Genomic DNA, 15131 nt, shown 5'->3' with positions numbered 1-15131 from the left:
TTCTGCTATTACTGCTTTTATTGATCCCCTATTCATTTTTGTTTTTTACAGCTTGCGCTTCAATTGAATGTGCTTGAGTTCGAGATCCAGAGTCATGTATTCACTTCTCGCATGACCAAAAAAGGCAGTTGAAAATATGGGACGCATTGTTTTTCCAAAAGAGTAGGCACAGGGTCATCCATTCCTAGCTTGAACGTGCGAGAGGTGCGGCAGCACTCTTCGGACAGCCAATGCGTCCAACATGGCCATGCAGCAAAGCAAAGTGGCACAGGTGTAAAAGGACCTACAGCTGGTGCTTCTTGTCGCATGCCACTTTGCTTTGATGCACGTGTGAAATGGACACACTGGCGCTCTTAAGAGCGTAGTGATGCCGTTCGCATGCTCAATCTAGAAGTGGACGCCCCTGTGCGTTGATTTAAAATTTAGCTGCTAGTAGTAGCTACCTGACGCAGCACAGAAACTTGCATATCGAGAAATAAATATACAAAAGCAAGCAATAGCAGAACACGAACATCCTGGGTTGATCCTCAACTGTTACTCAATTATGCATGACAGTGGCAACAAGAATTTGCCATTCAGCAAACACATAACAAAACATACTAATACATGTAACCTCCAGTTTTGTGCAAATGTGCTTTCATGAAGACAGGTTATGGCACTCAAACATGAGAAATGTACGAAGATGGCTGTTCATTCATCTTAAAAACGTGTACATTTCTTCATCCTCTGATGCTGAGCCTGTGTCCTCTGAATTTATCTTCAGAATATTTCTGAGAACGACAGCACTCGAGCTTGTCTTCTTCAGCCGCTGAAATATTTCAACGTCCCTTGCGTCGTAGGTCTGAGAGGTGTGAATGGCTTCCGCAGCAAGCTTTCGAGCCTTCTTGCCTGGCTTGCTCAAGTTGAGCTTGTCCGCTGGGACCATGGTGGCCTAAAATATAACACAATTACGCACAATAATTTAGTGCAGGTGTTACGTGTTTCAAGAAAGTTTTCTCATGCCAGTATTAAATTTACTTTTTTGGACACAGCTGCACCCCAAGCACATGGCTGCGAGGTGCATACCACATCTGCATTGCCACGAGCGGCTGCCTCTAGTACAAAAAGTAGTGCCGCAACGTGGCTGCACACTTCACCTAGCCTGCATAACAATGCACTTGATGATCACTCCGACGAAGGATTTAGAGGAAGAAGTCAACTTACCCAGGTTTGCACTGGCAGTGGCCTGCCAGTATTTGTCCTGATGTGTCATTGACACACACCCCTGTATCGTGGCCTTTTGCAGCCGCTGTTTGCGAAGGCATTACCTCGGCGCGCACAAAACTGATTTTCATATCGGCTGGCCTCTACAGTCGACACTTTCGGACCAGTCCTGCACATGAGGGATAGTGAAAAACATCACAAGACTAACAAATATGCTTTTAATCTCAATGTTCTCATCCAAAGGCACAGCGATGGCAAAAAATTTAAATGCGTGAAATATCCAGCGTTTAAGGCGAATGGTACTTTTTGACCTAAAGCCGTTGTATCTACATCAGATATGGACTTCTCTGATAACAGCTTGGTCTCCGGAGTTTAGCGTGTAGGTGTCCCACAGTACGAAAGCTACCGAGGGTAAGCGATCAGATGACGCAATTCCACATCGGCACCTGCTCCCGCCCAGACGGCGGCAGTCGTCTCCTCGGGGGGTGCACTTGACATCTGGCTCAGCGTGCTGGCCATAAGAGTGCCTACTGCATTGCCTCTTTCCTCTCTTCCAAGTGCTGTCTGGACGCCGTTTGTGTTTGTGATGTTTGTTTTTCGCGAGTCCAGCGCGTCGACTCATCAGCGTGGACGGTGGAAAGCGCGGTCAAGAGCGTGGCGAGCGAACATGCATGGGACAGTGCGAGCCCTATGGAAGTGCGCGAACAATTGAGCTGTCGCTGTAATATATTCGTTGTTTATTCTCAATGATTTGTGTGTGCGTCAAGTGTCCTTAATCGCTCCTCCTCCCTTTTTTTGTCATCTCTAACACGAGAAGGCTCCAGAGTAATTACGAACACACGCTCTTTTAACGTGACCATGCGTCGCGCAGCAAGCGATGCGTGCGTTGCCGCCACTGCGCTACCGCAGCGATTCAACTAGAAGAAATAGCTGAAAGGTACCATTGCGGGAATACGAAAGTGTTCTTTTTTGTTCTATGATATGCGATAGTTAAAACCGACTGCGATACGCAAAGCTACAGAACGGATACAAACACCACACAACGTGGCGATTTCAACCGTCTGAAACAAGGGACTGCACAGCCATGTGGTCGCTACGGCATGTTGGTGTTGCTACCGTTGCCTTGCTAACACAATTATTTGCCGTGCAGTTGTAAGTACCATGCGATGGTGCTAATAAAGTACCACGAGCAATGCTTCGTGCGTGGCATGCTACGCGGTCTGCGCGCCCTGTTTGTTTACGCGCGGCGCGAGAAGGCACATGGGCAACTTACCTGACTCGTAGTACTTGTAAGCCTCCAGAGCTTTGTAATTTTCAACGCTTTCTGCAGTGAATTTGCTCGAAGAGAACAGCAAATAAACAACCACGTTGCTCAACTTCACCGGTGGACATCGACGCTTCTCTTCTACGCCTTTCGCCCACTAGCTTTCAAGCACGGCGTACGGGTCCGGACGCTGTACGCCATAGACATGGAGCTTCTCCATGTAACGCTTCTGGTCCGCACCACTCAGGCTCACAAAATAATCTCTTACAGATAGCATTATCTAGCTTGCAGACAAAAAAAAGGACTGACAACTCGCTACTGCATAGCTTGGTTGCACTGCAACTGACTGCAGCTTCGCCGCTTTTTACCTACCGCGAGGTCGCTAACGACTGCAGCACCACCTTGACCACCTCGTTTGTTTGTAAACATGTTTGTATACTCCACTTCATACATCAGGTGCAACTCTGTCAACACAAGTGCTCTTTTTGTGCTGCCTGCATCTGCAGTGAAAAAGTCGTATGTTCCTTGTGGTGAGCAAGAAATAATAAATGCTTTGCCTGCAGGCTTATTGCATGAAACATTTGTCAAGAGCTTAATTAAATGTGTTGTTATTGCTGATGGCGTACCGTCACTTTCTCACACCTTAGAGAACTTTGCCACTAAACAAGCACAGAATAACATTCCTAATTTTTTCATGTGGGCTTACTTCCTTACTTTTCACAGCGTTGCACCTGATATAGAAGCCAAGTATAGATAAGAAATGCAAGCATGCTGTCTAAAGGTTTGGTGGTTTATGGGGTTTAACGTCCCAAAGCGATTAAGGCTATGAGAGACGCGCTCTCTAAAGGTAGACTAAGAGCTGTAAAGTGAGACAACCAAGTCATGCATTCTGCAAAAAATACATTTGAACTACAATGGCGTCTACAAGTACTTGTCCTAACGCTACTCATTACTGTGAACACAATGAAACACTATGTTTAGATTGCCTGAAATGGCAATTGCAGTGCATGAAGTTGCTTACCTTTCCTAATCCACCTCTTCAGCAGATGACTTGGATGCTCACGTGATTTAAAAATGTCCTAGTGGTCTTTATGGATCTCTGAAATGTAGTTTAGTATCGACAACCACTTGGCCATCATCATGGCTCGATTGAGCGCAGTGGTATAAATGGGAAACAATCGATTTCACCCATGGTTCAATCACTTTGCAGTCCTTTCGTTTTAACTGTTGTCAGGAGCTTCTTTTTTATGCCTGCAAATTTACAAAAATATAAAAACTGATTATTCGCCTTCTCATTTGGAAGCAAAATTAGATGCACAAAAACCTGTTTCGTTTTGAATTTTTAAAAAGGCTCAAGCCTTGCAGGGTTCGTACAAGCTATACAGAAAAAAATTCAAGGATATTCAAGGACTTTCAAGGCCCTTCTAGGAGGTTTTCAAGGACTTGCTACGAAGCTGTATTTCGTAGTTTCGAAACACAAAAGTTTTTGTGTTGCGTTGTGTTGGGTTTAATGGCGCATAAGCAGCTAAGGCTATCATGCGCCAAGCTCAAGGTATAGGATATTTCTTTTATGCAGATTTGTGCTGTTATGTGAAAAAATGGTGTACAGGGTATAACGTTTCTTGTACCGAGTAATAAGAGAGAGAAGAAATTTTAGAACTATCTAGATCTAGAAGTAAAAGCTTTTAAGGAGGCCGGATAACCTCATCAGCGGTCCTTGGCTAGGCAAGGAAATTGAGGTTCCCAGCCAATCAAATAAAGACCTCAGACTTCTTCTCGAGGATGAGAACAAGGCTGAAGTGTATTATATAAAAACGAAGCAGTGGATTAAAATTTACAGTTTCTCAAGAAGACCTGCTTCTTTTAAAAAGCTAAAAACACAAGACGGTTTAACAATGGCATTTTCACCTGAGCAACGCAGGGTGTAAAGGAATGCATTCTTTATAAAACTTGATAAAGTGTTTCTTCCTTAGTTTTCCGAGGTATGAACATGAGAGTAAAATATGATTTATTGTGAGCTCGCCTCCACATCTTTCACAGAGTGGTTTGTCTTGTTTCGTTAGTAAGAAATTATGTGTAATGTGTGTGTGACCAATGCGAAGACGACATAAAATTATTTCCATAAAGCGTTCCTGGTGCCGCAGGTCTTCCATTCTCCCAAGACGGGCTTTACCAAGTGCAGCTTGTTGTTTACCTCGTTGTCCCATGAAGCTTGCCATTTCCCTCTAAGTTTATTTTGAACCAGCCTCATGCAGTCCCTATGCGGTATGTTTACTTGTTTTATCTCACGATTGCGGGCAAGTGCGGCACATGCATCAGCTCTCTCGTTTCCGCTGATTCCCACGTGACTAGGAACCCAGCAGAACTTTATTGTATGTTCTTGTGTGCGAGCTTTTATCGCATTGTGTATTATGTTTCCTATTATGGGTTCGACTGCATTCTTGGGGTTTATTGCTGTAATTACGCTGAGGGAGTCAGTGTAGATAACACTGTTCTTTATGTTTTTCTTCATTATGTGATCTACAGCTACAGCAATGGCGAAGCATTCTGCTGTGAAAATTGAAGCGCACTGGGGCAGCCTGACTACTTTCTCCCATTTACCTTGTACTATCGAACTCCCTACATATAGTGCTGTTTTAGAACCATCCATGTAGAAATCAGCATAATTATAGTATTTTTCTCATACTGCACAAAACTCTTGCTGGATGTATTCCTGTGGGGTTTGCCTTTTCTGAATGTGTGTTAGTGCAAAATCGCATACATCAGGAAACGTGTACCAAGGTGGCAACGGATCAGGTCTCCGTGCAACATCGGGAGGTGCGTCTAGTATGTTTATTTCTTGACATTTTTCCTTGAAGCGGGGCAGGAGTGGTCTGACAGCTTGAGGTTTATTGGTAAAGAGTATTCTGGATGGGCATTTAGTAACTGTGGGGCAACACAGATGCTTGGGCAACGACCTTAAGTACATAAGCACAGGTAAGCATTGTTCTCCTTATGTTGAGGGGTGGCTCATTTGCTTCTACATGAAGACTATTTACAGGGGATGTTCTGTACGCCCCAGTTGCGAGGCGCAAACCAAGGTTCAGTACTGGGTCTAGCTTTTTAAGGTACAATGGCCTCGCAGACCCGTATACTATACATCCATAGTCTAAGGACGAGCGCACTACTGACCGATAGATGTGCAATAGGCACATCCTATCAGAACCCCAGCGTTTTCGTGACAGCACTTTAAGTATATTCAGGGATTTGGTTGCTTTCTTTTTTAGGGTGTTTATGTGCGGTAGGAACGTGAGCTTTTTGTCGAAAGTTAGGCCTAAAAATTTGTGTTCTTGTTTTACTGGAAGTACGGCTCCATTTAAGCGGAGGGTGGGATCAATCTGCAGTCCTCTTTGGAGTGAGAAAAGAACGGCAACCGTTTTTTGTGGGGAAAACCTAAAACCATTTCTGTCAGCCCAGATTGCTAATTTGTTTATGGTAAGCTGTATTTGTCTCTCACAAGTTGATAAGCTAGATGATGTGCACGAAATCTGGAGGTCATCGACGTAGACTGAGTACATAATGGACTGTGGAATTATTTTGGATAAAGAATTCATCTTTACTATGAACAATGTAGTACTTAAAATGCATCCCTGAGGCACACCATTCTCCTGGGTGAAATTCTTCGAGAGGGTAAAACCGAGACGAACTTGGAATGAACGGTTCGACACAAAGTCGCTTAAACATTTTAGCATTCTCCCGCGGATGCCAAGCTCTGCCAAGTCACGAAGAATCCCGAACCTCCATGTTGTGTCATATGCCTTCTCCATATCAAAGAAGACAGCACGGCAGTGTTGTCTGTGTATAAACGCCTCTCGGACCGTGTTTTCCAGGCGGACGAGATGGTCAACTGTGGAGCATGCTTTTCTAAAACCACACTGGTGGACATCAAGAAGCTCACGAGATTCTAAAATAAACATTAACCTAATATTGAGAACACTTTCAAAAGATTTTGCTAGACAGCTTGTAAGAGTTATAGGCCTGTAACTGCCAGGGGAGGTTGGTGGTTTTCCTGATTTTAGGAATGGAACAATAATTGCTTTTTTCCAAGCTGCTGGTATTTTTCCTTCCACCCATATTTTGTTAAAAAATTGTAGGAGAACTTCTACAGAGGGTCCAGATAGATGAGACAGCATTTCATAATGAATTTCATCAGGACCTGGTGCAGTTTCTTTACGTATAGACAGTACTCTCTGAATTTCCTGAAGTGTAATCAAATTATTGTAGGGTTCCTTTGTGCTGCCTGCCGTAGGGAGCCTTTGTTTTTCGATTGTGTTTTTGTATGCTAAGAATGACTGTGTGTAGTGTGACGAACTAGAAACTGTTGAAAAATGTTGACCCATAATGTCTGCTTGTTTTTTAATGCTCGTCTGCACAGAGGGGTCTGTTAGAAGAGGAACTGTGAATGGAGAGTAGCTGCCATTTATTTTTCAAACCTGCTCCCACATTTTTTTTATGTTATTGTGCTGTTTATGGAGGACACGTAACTTTGCCAAGAAGTTTTTTCAGCGTTACGACGTATATATCGGGCTTTAGCTTTTGCCTTTTTGAAACTTATGAGATTCTCGTGACTTGGATACCTTCAAAAGACGCCCCAGGCTTTATTTTGATGTTTTTTCGCTATCCTACATTCTTGTGTCCACCAAACCTTGCGGTTTTGGCGCACTACTCCTGTGGACTGGGGAATAGCTAGGCGTGCGGCATCGATGATACACTTCGTGAGATTTTCATTTAGTTCGTCTATGCTGAGTGTGTCTGCGAAAATGCTTTGTAAACAGGCTTTTTCGCTGAATAATGCCCAGTCAGCTACATGGAGCTTCCATCGTCGTGGTTTAGATGGGAGGATGGCAGGTGAGGATGATAGGCTAATAAAAACTGGTAGGTGATCACTCCCATACGGGTTGTCTAACATCCCATTTAAAATCGCTAAAAACAGATGGCGAACTAAAAGACAAATCTAAACAGCTCATTCTGCCAGACGTTGGGGAATAGTATGTGGCCTTTTCTGTATTTAAAAGACATATATTATTTGTGAGAATAAAATCTTCGATCATCTGACCCCTAGCGTCACAGCGTTCGCTGCCCCAAAAAGGGGAGTGAGCGTTAAAATCCCCGACTACTAGATATGGTTCTGGCAGTTCATTGATGAGTTCATGTAGGTCACGGACTGTTACTGTTATATGTGGAGGAAGATATACAGAACACATAGTTATGGTTTTGTAGCTGGCAATGCTGACCGCAACTGCCTCCAGTTTTGTTTTGAGTCTGATCTCTTGAGCAGGGACGCCACTCTGAACGACAATCGCGACGCCTCCTGAGAGTTTATTTGCCTGCTCGCGATCTCGTCTAAATGTGTTATAACGTTTCAGGATATTCATGTGTTGTGGACCAAGATTTGTTTCTTGTAGACATAAAGCTACAGGCAACATTGACGCTAAGATATGTTATATCATTGTAATTCTTCAACAGTCCTCTACAATTCCACTGAACTAGAAAAGCCATGTTTATGTATGGGGTAGGAACGATAAAGGGTTTACTTATTTTCTGGGCCCGTTATGAGGGCCCTGTCCTTCTTCCGCTCAAGAGAGCTGTTCCGCCGCTGTAAAGCAGGCGGGCTGGGGGTTAGATCCATCACCTCGTCAGAGGTGCTGGAAGACCGCGGTAAAGCCGCGGGTGTGTGGGTTTCAGGCCTCCCCCGACGGGGGGAAGCCTTGCGGGATGCCGACCCATGGACCGGCGCTCCCTGCTTTGAAGATGGCAGGGCAGCCTTCGCTGTCCCTGCCTGGGGCGTGGATGGCCCTGCCCTAGGATCGGTGAAAGTGGCCGCAGCAGGTGCCGGAGTGCTGTGTGGTGCTACGCCCCTGCGCACCGCATCAGCGAAGTTGGATTTTGCTGTGAAAGAGAAAGTGTTCGTGAGTGCGAATCGCTTTTTCTTCTCGAAATGATATATTTTCCTTTGTCTTTATGGTGATTATTTCCTTCTCCTTTTTCCAGGACGGACATGCCCTGGAGTACGCAGCATGGTCGCCTTCACAGTTAGCGCAGCATAGAGCTGCGTCACATTCCTCAGAATGGTGGTCCTTTGACGCGCATTTCGCGCAAGTTTTGCGGCCGCGGCAACTCTGTGATCCGTGGCCAAACCGCTGACAATTGAAGCACCTTTGGGGGTTAGGGATGTAGTGCCTTACATTTATTTTAAGGTATCCGTCGATGCTTTCAGGCAATGTGCATGTGTTGAAGGTCAGGACCAGGTGTTTGGTATCTACTTCTTTGTTGTCCTTGCGGATTTTGATTCGGTACACATCAATGACTTTTTGGTCGGAAAGGCCTTCCAGCATTTCTTTCTCTGTGAGATGTAGAAAATCATTTTCTGAGATGACGCCACGGACAGTGTTGAGGGATCGGTGTGCTGTGATGGAGACAGGTGTGTCCCCAATAGACACTATGTTACAGAGTTTGGTGGTTTGGACATTGTCTCGGAGTTCCAGCAATAAATCGCCACTGGTCATTTTTGACACTTTGTAGCCGGGGCCCAAAGCTTCTGTTAAGCATTTCGATACCATGAATGGAGATAGAATTCTGGCCTGTTTATCTTGAACTTCACTGTGGATGACCTGAAATTTGGCAAATGTTGCTTTCTTTTTCGAAAAAAAGTCATCTGCTTCGTTCCGCCCTCTTTTGAGAGAGTGATCAGGTTTTGAAAGGGGGGAGCCATAAAAAATTCAGGTTCTTCGGTCATGGTGCCAGCCACCCACCATGGAGCCCAACAAGGGGATGGGACAGGAACTTGCGAGCAAGTCCTGCCCATGCCAGCTGTACACCTTAACTATAACCTAATATGACTCAACTCAGGGTAGTTTTTCACACACGGTTAACCCTAGCCGCCTATGAAAAGTGAAAAAACTAAGAAGAGAGGAGGAGACAGGAGAGTTGTAAGAAAGAGATAGGAAAGTGAAAGATGGAGAGGAGAACAGCAAAAGGCGACTGCCAATTTTCCCCGGTCGGGTCAGGCCGGAGGTGCCGTCTACAGGAAGCTGGGGCCAAAGTGGTGTGTTGCCTCCGCCGAGGGGCCTTAAGGGTCCAAACGCTCGGCATTGGCTCAACCACCAGGATCCCCTTTTCCCCGGACACGGCGATGCCACGCACGGCTAAGCGCGGGTGCTTCGGTCCGTGGTGGCACACTGCTCACCATCATCCCCCTGCGGGGATGTCCCTGCGGATGCTCAGGTACCCGTGGTGTCGCAACTCACCATCGTCTGCATAAATCAGACGCCCCTGCGGGGGAAACACAAAAGTATTTTCAAAAAATAAATATCTTTATTGCACTCCATGTAAAATAACATATCCGTCAAGACACACCAAGGAAAGTTCAAGAGACCTGCTGAAGCTTTGCCTCAATCTCTTTGTTCAGGTTTAACAATTGCTCAGCCTTAGCCTTTGCTGCTTTTCTCATAGAATTTGATTTGATTATGTAAGTGAGGTCGTTGGCTGCTTCCGCCTTTTCAGCATAGTCGTCTGCTGATGCAGTCAGATCGCTAATAGCTGCTTCCAGTATCTTCCTTTTTTTATTGAGGCTGTCAAGCTGGTCCTCAACACAGCACTTTTTTGACTGCTTGACACGTTCTTGTTCCAGCCTTTTCTGGGCTTCCAGGTAAGCACTATAATGATGCCTTGCAGCTGATACCGCCTTCCTCAAATCTTTTGTGATGACAATGTTAAAGATACCACCTGCTTTTTCCACTGCATCGCACACAATTCGTTGTGAGATGTAAGAGAGGCCTTTCAAGTTCTCTACGGAGATCTGTCGGTTTATGCTAAAGCCTCTCTCAACAGTTGCCTGACCATGGCTTAGCACAAGCAAAGATTTTACAACTTTCCACAGCTCTGCATAAGAAGCATTGAACTGCAGAAGTTCACTAAAAAAGGTGTCCAGACTGGTGGCTTTCTCGAAAAGTAGCAGTTGATGTTTTTCTTGCAACAGCTCCGTGTACTCTGCAAGTACAGAGTCTCGATGCTGATCTGTCAGCCTCCCTGCCGCAATGAGTGCTTCCAACACTTTCTTGAGGCCTGCAGCACATTTGTCGAGGGTCAAGCGAGGAAAGGCCTCAACCACTGGGAACCTCAAGGGGCTCTTCTCAAGGACCTTCTTCGTCACTGCGACTAGGAACTGCTTACACTCCATCTTGAACTGAAATATATCCTTTGCACTTGCATTGCTCTTCTTCAGGATTTGTTCGACTGTGTGACCAACATCCACTTTTTCCAGTGGTGTATGATTCTTTGGGTCCTCTATATCAATTTGCAGCACGCCAGTGATCCCCGTTGCTGAAGACAATGTAGAACACTTGATAAATTTTGTCATTAACTTTCTGACTATCGTCTCCAAGTCTCTTGCCAGAAGAAATAACATCGGTTTGTCAGTTTGGAATTCCATTAAGAATGGCTTCAGTGTGGCAGCAACACTAAGAGCAAAATTCAGCTTTGCCACTACTAATGTGTCCTGAATGAATTCAACAATGTTCTGAAAAGACACACACTTTGGCAGACTCACTTGCAGATTCCACAAACTTCTTCACATCACTCCAGAGTTCCAGAGCTCTTTCGATGACAGCCACATTCTCAACCCATCGATGGGCAACATATTTCAGAGGAAATACTGCCTTCCCAGTGAGTGCTGAAAAATCATGCCTCCTTGCAGGGGCATCCTCAAACAGTGCACTCAGACTGGACAAAAGGGTGTCGAGTCCCCACTTGCTCGCTATGACGCCTGCCTTGTAAGCATTGTGCACAGTGTGGAGGCTGCAAGTACCCAAGTCAAGACAGTGGACTTGAAAGTTCTCCTGCAGGTGAGATTGCAGCATCTTGAAGAACTTCAGGTTCACGTTGGGTCCGTCCATTGAGATTTGAAGAATCTTCGCCAGTGGCAACAGTTCTAGTGCACTCAAAAGTTGGTCTTTAATATCCTCAGCCGTTGCGTGCCCCATGAAAACAGATGTGTAGTACTTCGTTACCACCTTTCTGGACGCATCCCAAAATCTTATGTGCACGTCCATTTGCTTCTCTTGAAGGCATTCGTTAGCAGACTCATCAAGTACGACATAGTTCTCGCACCGCTCTATATCTCGTTGCAGCGATGACAGAAAAAAAGGTCTGAGGCCGTGGCAGGTTATGTAAGCACATTTCTTCTCGCCACATGAGAAGCCTTTAGCGATCTCGCTATCAGGAAACATTCGTTTAAACAACTCGCCTACTTCCACTGCTCCTACAGATCGTCGTCGGGATGTGACTAACTTCAGCGTCCATAAAATTTCCGCATCTGTCACCAGCTCGTTTACCTTGCACGCGATATTGACGTCAGACGACTGCGATGGAGTATCTACGGGTCGCGCACAGAACCTGCCGCTGCTCTCTTCATACAGGCGCTGTGCTTTGCACTCTTCATGTGGCTTTTCAGTGCAGACTCGCCCATAGCAACCAGGTCGAAGCACTTCCCGCATGGTTTGCATTTTGCTCGATGTGGATTCATAGCATCCGGTGCCACCCAATCCTTGTAGGCGCTGTTACTGAGCCACGCGCTTTGAAATTTGCACTTTCCGGGCATTTCTGCGGATCGCGGGATTGCTGCAGTCACACGCAGAGAACTGTCTGAACGCACGGCTGCACAGAGTAAACATCAGCGTACGCACGTGCAACGCAAAACCACGAGACGCCGAACCAACGGCCGGTGATGTCGATGGCGATACGGCCGTTCACTTTTGAGCGGGCGATCACGCCACCTCAATGTGGCCAGCTGTCTAACGGCCTCCACCAAACTTGTTAAAATTTCAAGAAATTTCGTGTAACGGTCAGTAGAAAACTATGCGCTGAGAAAATAATCATTTTCCCACTTTATGCACGGGTTTCGCACCGATTTTTCTTTGTGTATATCGCGATTTCCATCTCGCACAGGAAATTTCAAGGACTTTCAAGGGTTAAAAAAAATTAAGCACTTTCAAGGGCCTTGAAAACGCAATTTTCAAATTCAAGGGTTTTCAAGGGTTTCAAGGACCTGTGCGCACACCCTGCCTTGGCATGACGAAAACCCTCATTTGTGCCAATGCAGTATCATTCAGGGAGGCACTAAAGACAACTCTATTCATTTACTGCTCACAATAAAAATTAATTACCTGGCTCTTTCTGGCCATGCTGACGTTTGTGCGGCAACAAAAGACTCAGTTATAGACTAGAAAGGTGGATATAAAAATCTCACCACTGGCCAATTCAAACTGACGATGTCTTTACCGAAAAGGATGGGTTGCGGCCTTATGTAGTCGTTGGCGTTGTAGGCCAGCCTCTGGGCTACACCGATAACTAATCGGTGACGACATCTATGTTATTTTTTTTTTGTCTTTTCTAGCTTATAAACATTCATTCTTGGCTAGACTGGTCCCTTTGCGATTAGAATGCAGAACTCTATGGGTACTTCTACTTTTGTACAGCTCAACGAGCCTGTCTTCGAAAGCAGTGAATTTTCTCAGGTTCTGTACACTGGCGGAGTCAGGACTTCTGGAAGAAAGATTCATGTATAATGTAGCATCAGCTTCTGATATCAGTGAGTTTATCATAAAATTATTTTTCTTTAACTGTCAAGGCAATATGACAGCTTCAGGGGACCTGTACATTACATCAGTGCATTGCGATTAACACAAGTACTAATCAGAGCAACAAAAAAAATCTGTCCTGTGTCACAACGAGTATCTTGCAATGAAAGAGTGTAAGGTGGCCAGAACACAGTGGACAAGCAGATATGAAAGGAAATGAGTCTAGCCTGTCGTGTAAAATGTGAGCAGTAGGGCTATTGTCAAGGAGTTGCTGACTCTGCTGCATATCAGCCAAAACATGCAATTCGTCACATGCTCTTACACTGTACTTGAGTCAGTTAAGGACGGCTCGTAGGTACAGTGCGCATCTTCAGTGATGTGCTCAACATCTGAAACACTTTTTTTTTTTTGGTGTTGAGTGCCACACGAAGTGCTCATCCAAGTATTCATCTTCAGTTTGGACGGAGCTGTTACTCTCTTCACAAAATGCTGCCACTGTCTGGGTGCCTGAAATAGAATTGTTAAACATTATGATCATCTCTTTGGGCTCCGACTTTGTGCAATGATTTGCCTCTCATGCTGACCCATTTTCCCAGAAACACAACCGGTGTGACAACTCACAGTGGCAGCCACACCTTCGCAGTTTCTTCTAAATATGTAACATTCGGAGAGCTGTGTGAATGACGCACATTTTGGCAAGTTCACCTTTCTTTTTTGCACATTCCACGTAGCTTTTCACATCACCCCTCAGCGCAATGGCACTTTCGATCACAACATTTTCTACCCAGCGATGAGCAACACAGTTGAGAGAAAATGTCATTTGGCCTGTCACAGTAGAGAAGTCTTCCCTTCGCGCTGGCGCATCATGAAAAATGGCACTGAGGCTTGAAAGAAGATTCTCTATGCCCCATTTGCTGGCAACAACACCCGCCCTGTAAGCGTTATGTATTGTATGAAGTGCCCAGGTCCAAACACTGAACTTGATGGTTCTGCTGCAAGTATTCCTGCATTTCCCTAAAACACTTTAGGTTCACACTGAGGCCATCCATAGACAGCTGGACAGCTTTTGCCAGCGGCAAATCTGCCAAGGCAGCCAGAAGCTTCTCTTCAAGGTCTTCGGTAGTCGAATGTCCCATGAACACTGACGTATAATATCTCGTGGTTATACGCTCGGACATAGTACTCCAGTACCACCTATGGATGTCCATCTGTTTTTTCTGCAGGCAGTCGTTCAAAGACTTATCAAACAGAACAGTGTAGCCCATCAGATTGCTCTAATTCACGGTTGTAGGCACGAGAGAAAAAAATGGTCTACGTATGCAGGTTTTCTTTCACCGCAGGAAAATGACTTAGCGATTTCAGTATCCGGGAACATTTTCTTGAACAATTCCCCTGTGTATGATGACGAGTTGTAGGAATAGTGTGGTGTTACCATTTTCAGGGTCCACAGTATCTCCGCGTTAGTCACACACTCGTGCGCTTTGCACAGGCTGCTCACATCCGACGGCATTGATGGAGCCGGCTCGATGCGTTGCTCATAAGCAATTGCTGTCAAGTAGTTCCGCATGGTGCTATGCGCCACAGTCGCTTTCGTGTTTGCAATGTGTTTTGCACTCTTCATATGACTTTTGAGGACCAACTCACCCATTGATGATACATCGAAGGTTTTCCCACATGCATGCACTTTGCCCAATGCGAGTTTGATGTATCCGGAGAAATCCACTCCCTATAAGCAGCACTGTTTAACCACGACTGCTGGAAATTGCACTTTCCCGGCATATTGCAGCTATGAAAGATGCGACAGCAATTATTCGCGCACCATACTTTCCCACAATGAACGTAGGCTTAGCTGCGGTCGTTGCCTCCACTGTAACTAACTGTAACCATGCTGCTGTGTTGTGGCTACAGAAACGGATTGGATTGGATGCTTTGGTTGGCCCGAGCACATAGTTGCAAGGCATTGAAGAGGCATCCGCTAAAAACCGGTTGAACGAAAGCCTATTGAAGAAATTCAAGTATATTTAAGGACTTCAAAATGCTATTTTTAA

At 45.3% G+C, this 15131-nt stretch overlaps 1 pseudogene; it reads right to left on the bottom strand.

Annotated features, from left to right (window-relative positions):
• Positions 1-9872: 9872 nt before the first annotated feature.
• On the bottom strand, positions 9873-14882 carry LOC149367875 (uncharacterized; annotated as a pseudogene).
• Between the last annotated feature and the right edge of the window lie 249 nt (positions 14883-15131).

This window comes from Amblyomma mixtum, chromosome 1 (genome assembly GCF_055824585.1).
Source record: "Amblyomma mixtum isolate Tamu chromosome 1, ASM5582458v1, whole genome shotgun sequence".
NCBI classification, from domain to species: domain Eukaryota; kingdom Metazoa; phylum Arthropoda; class Arachnida; order Ixodida; family Ixodidae; genus Amblyomma; species Amblyomma mixtum.
Note: the sequence above shows the minus strand (reverse complement) of the source record. Positions and strands in the feature narration are given on the sequence as shown.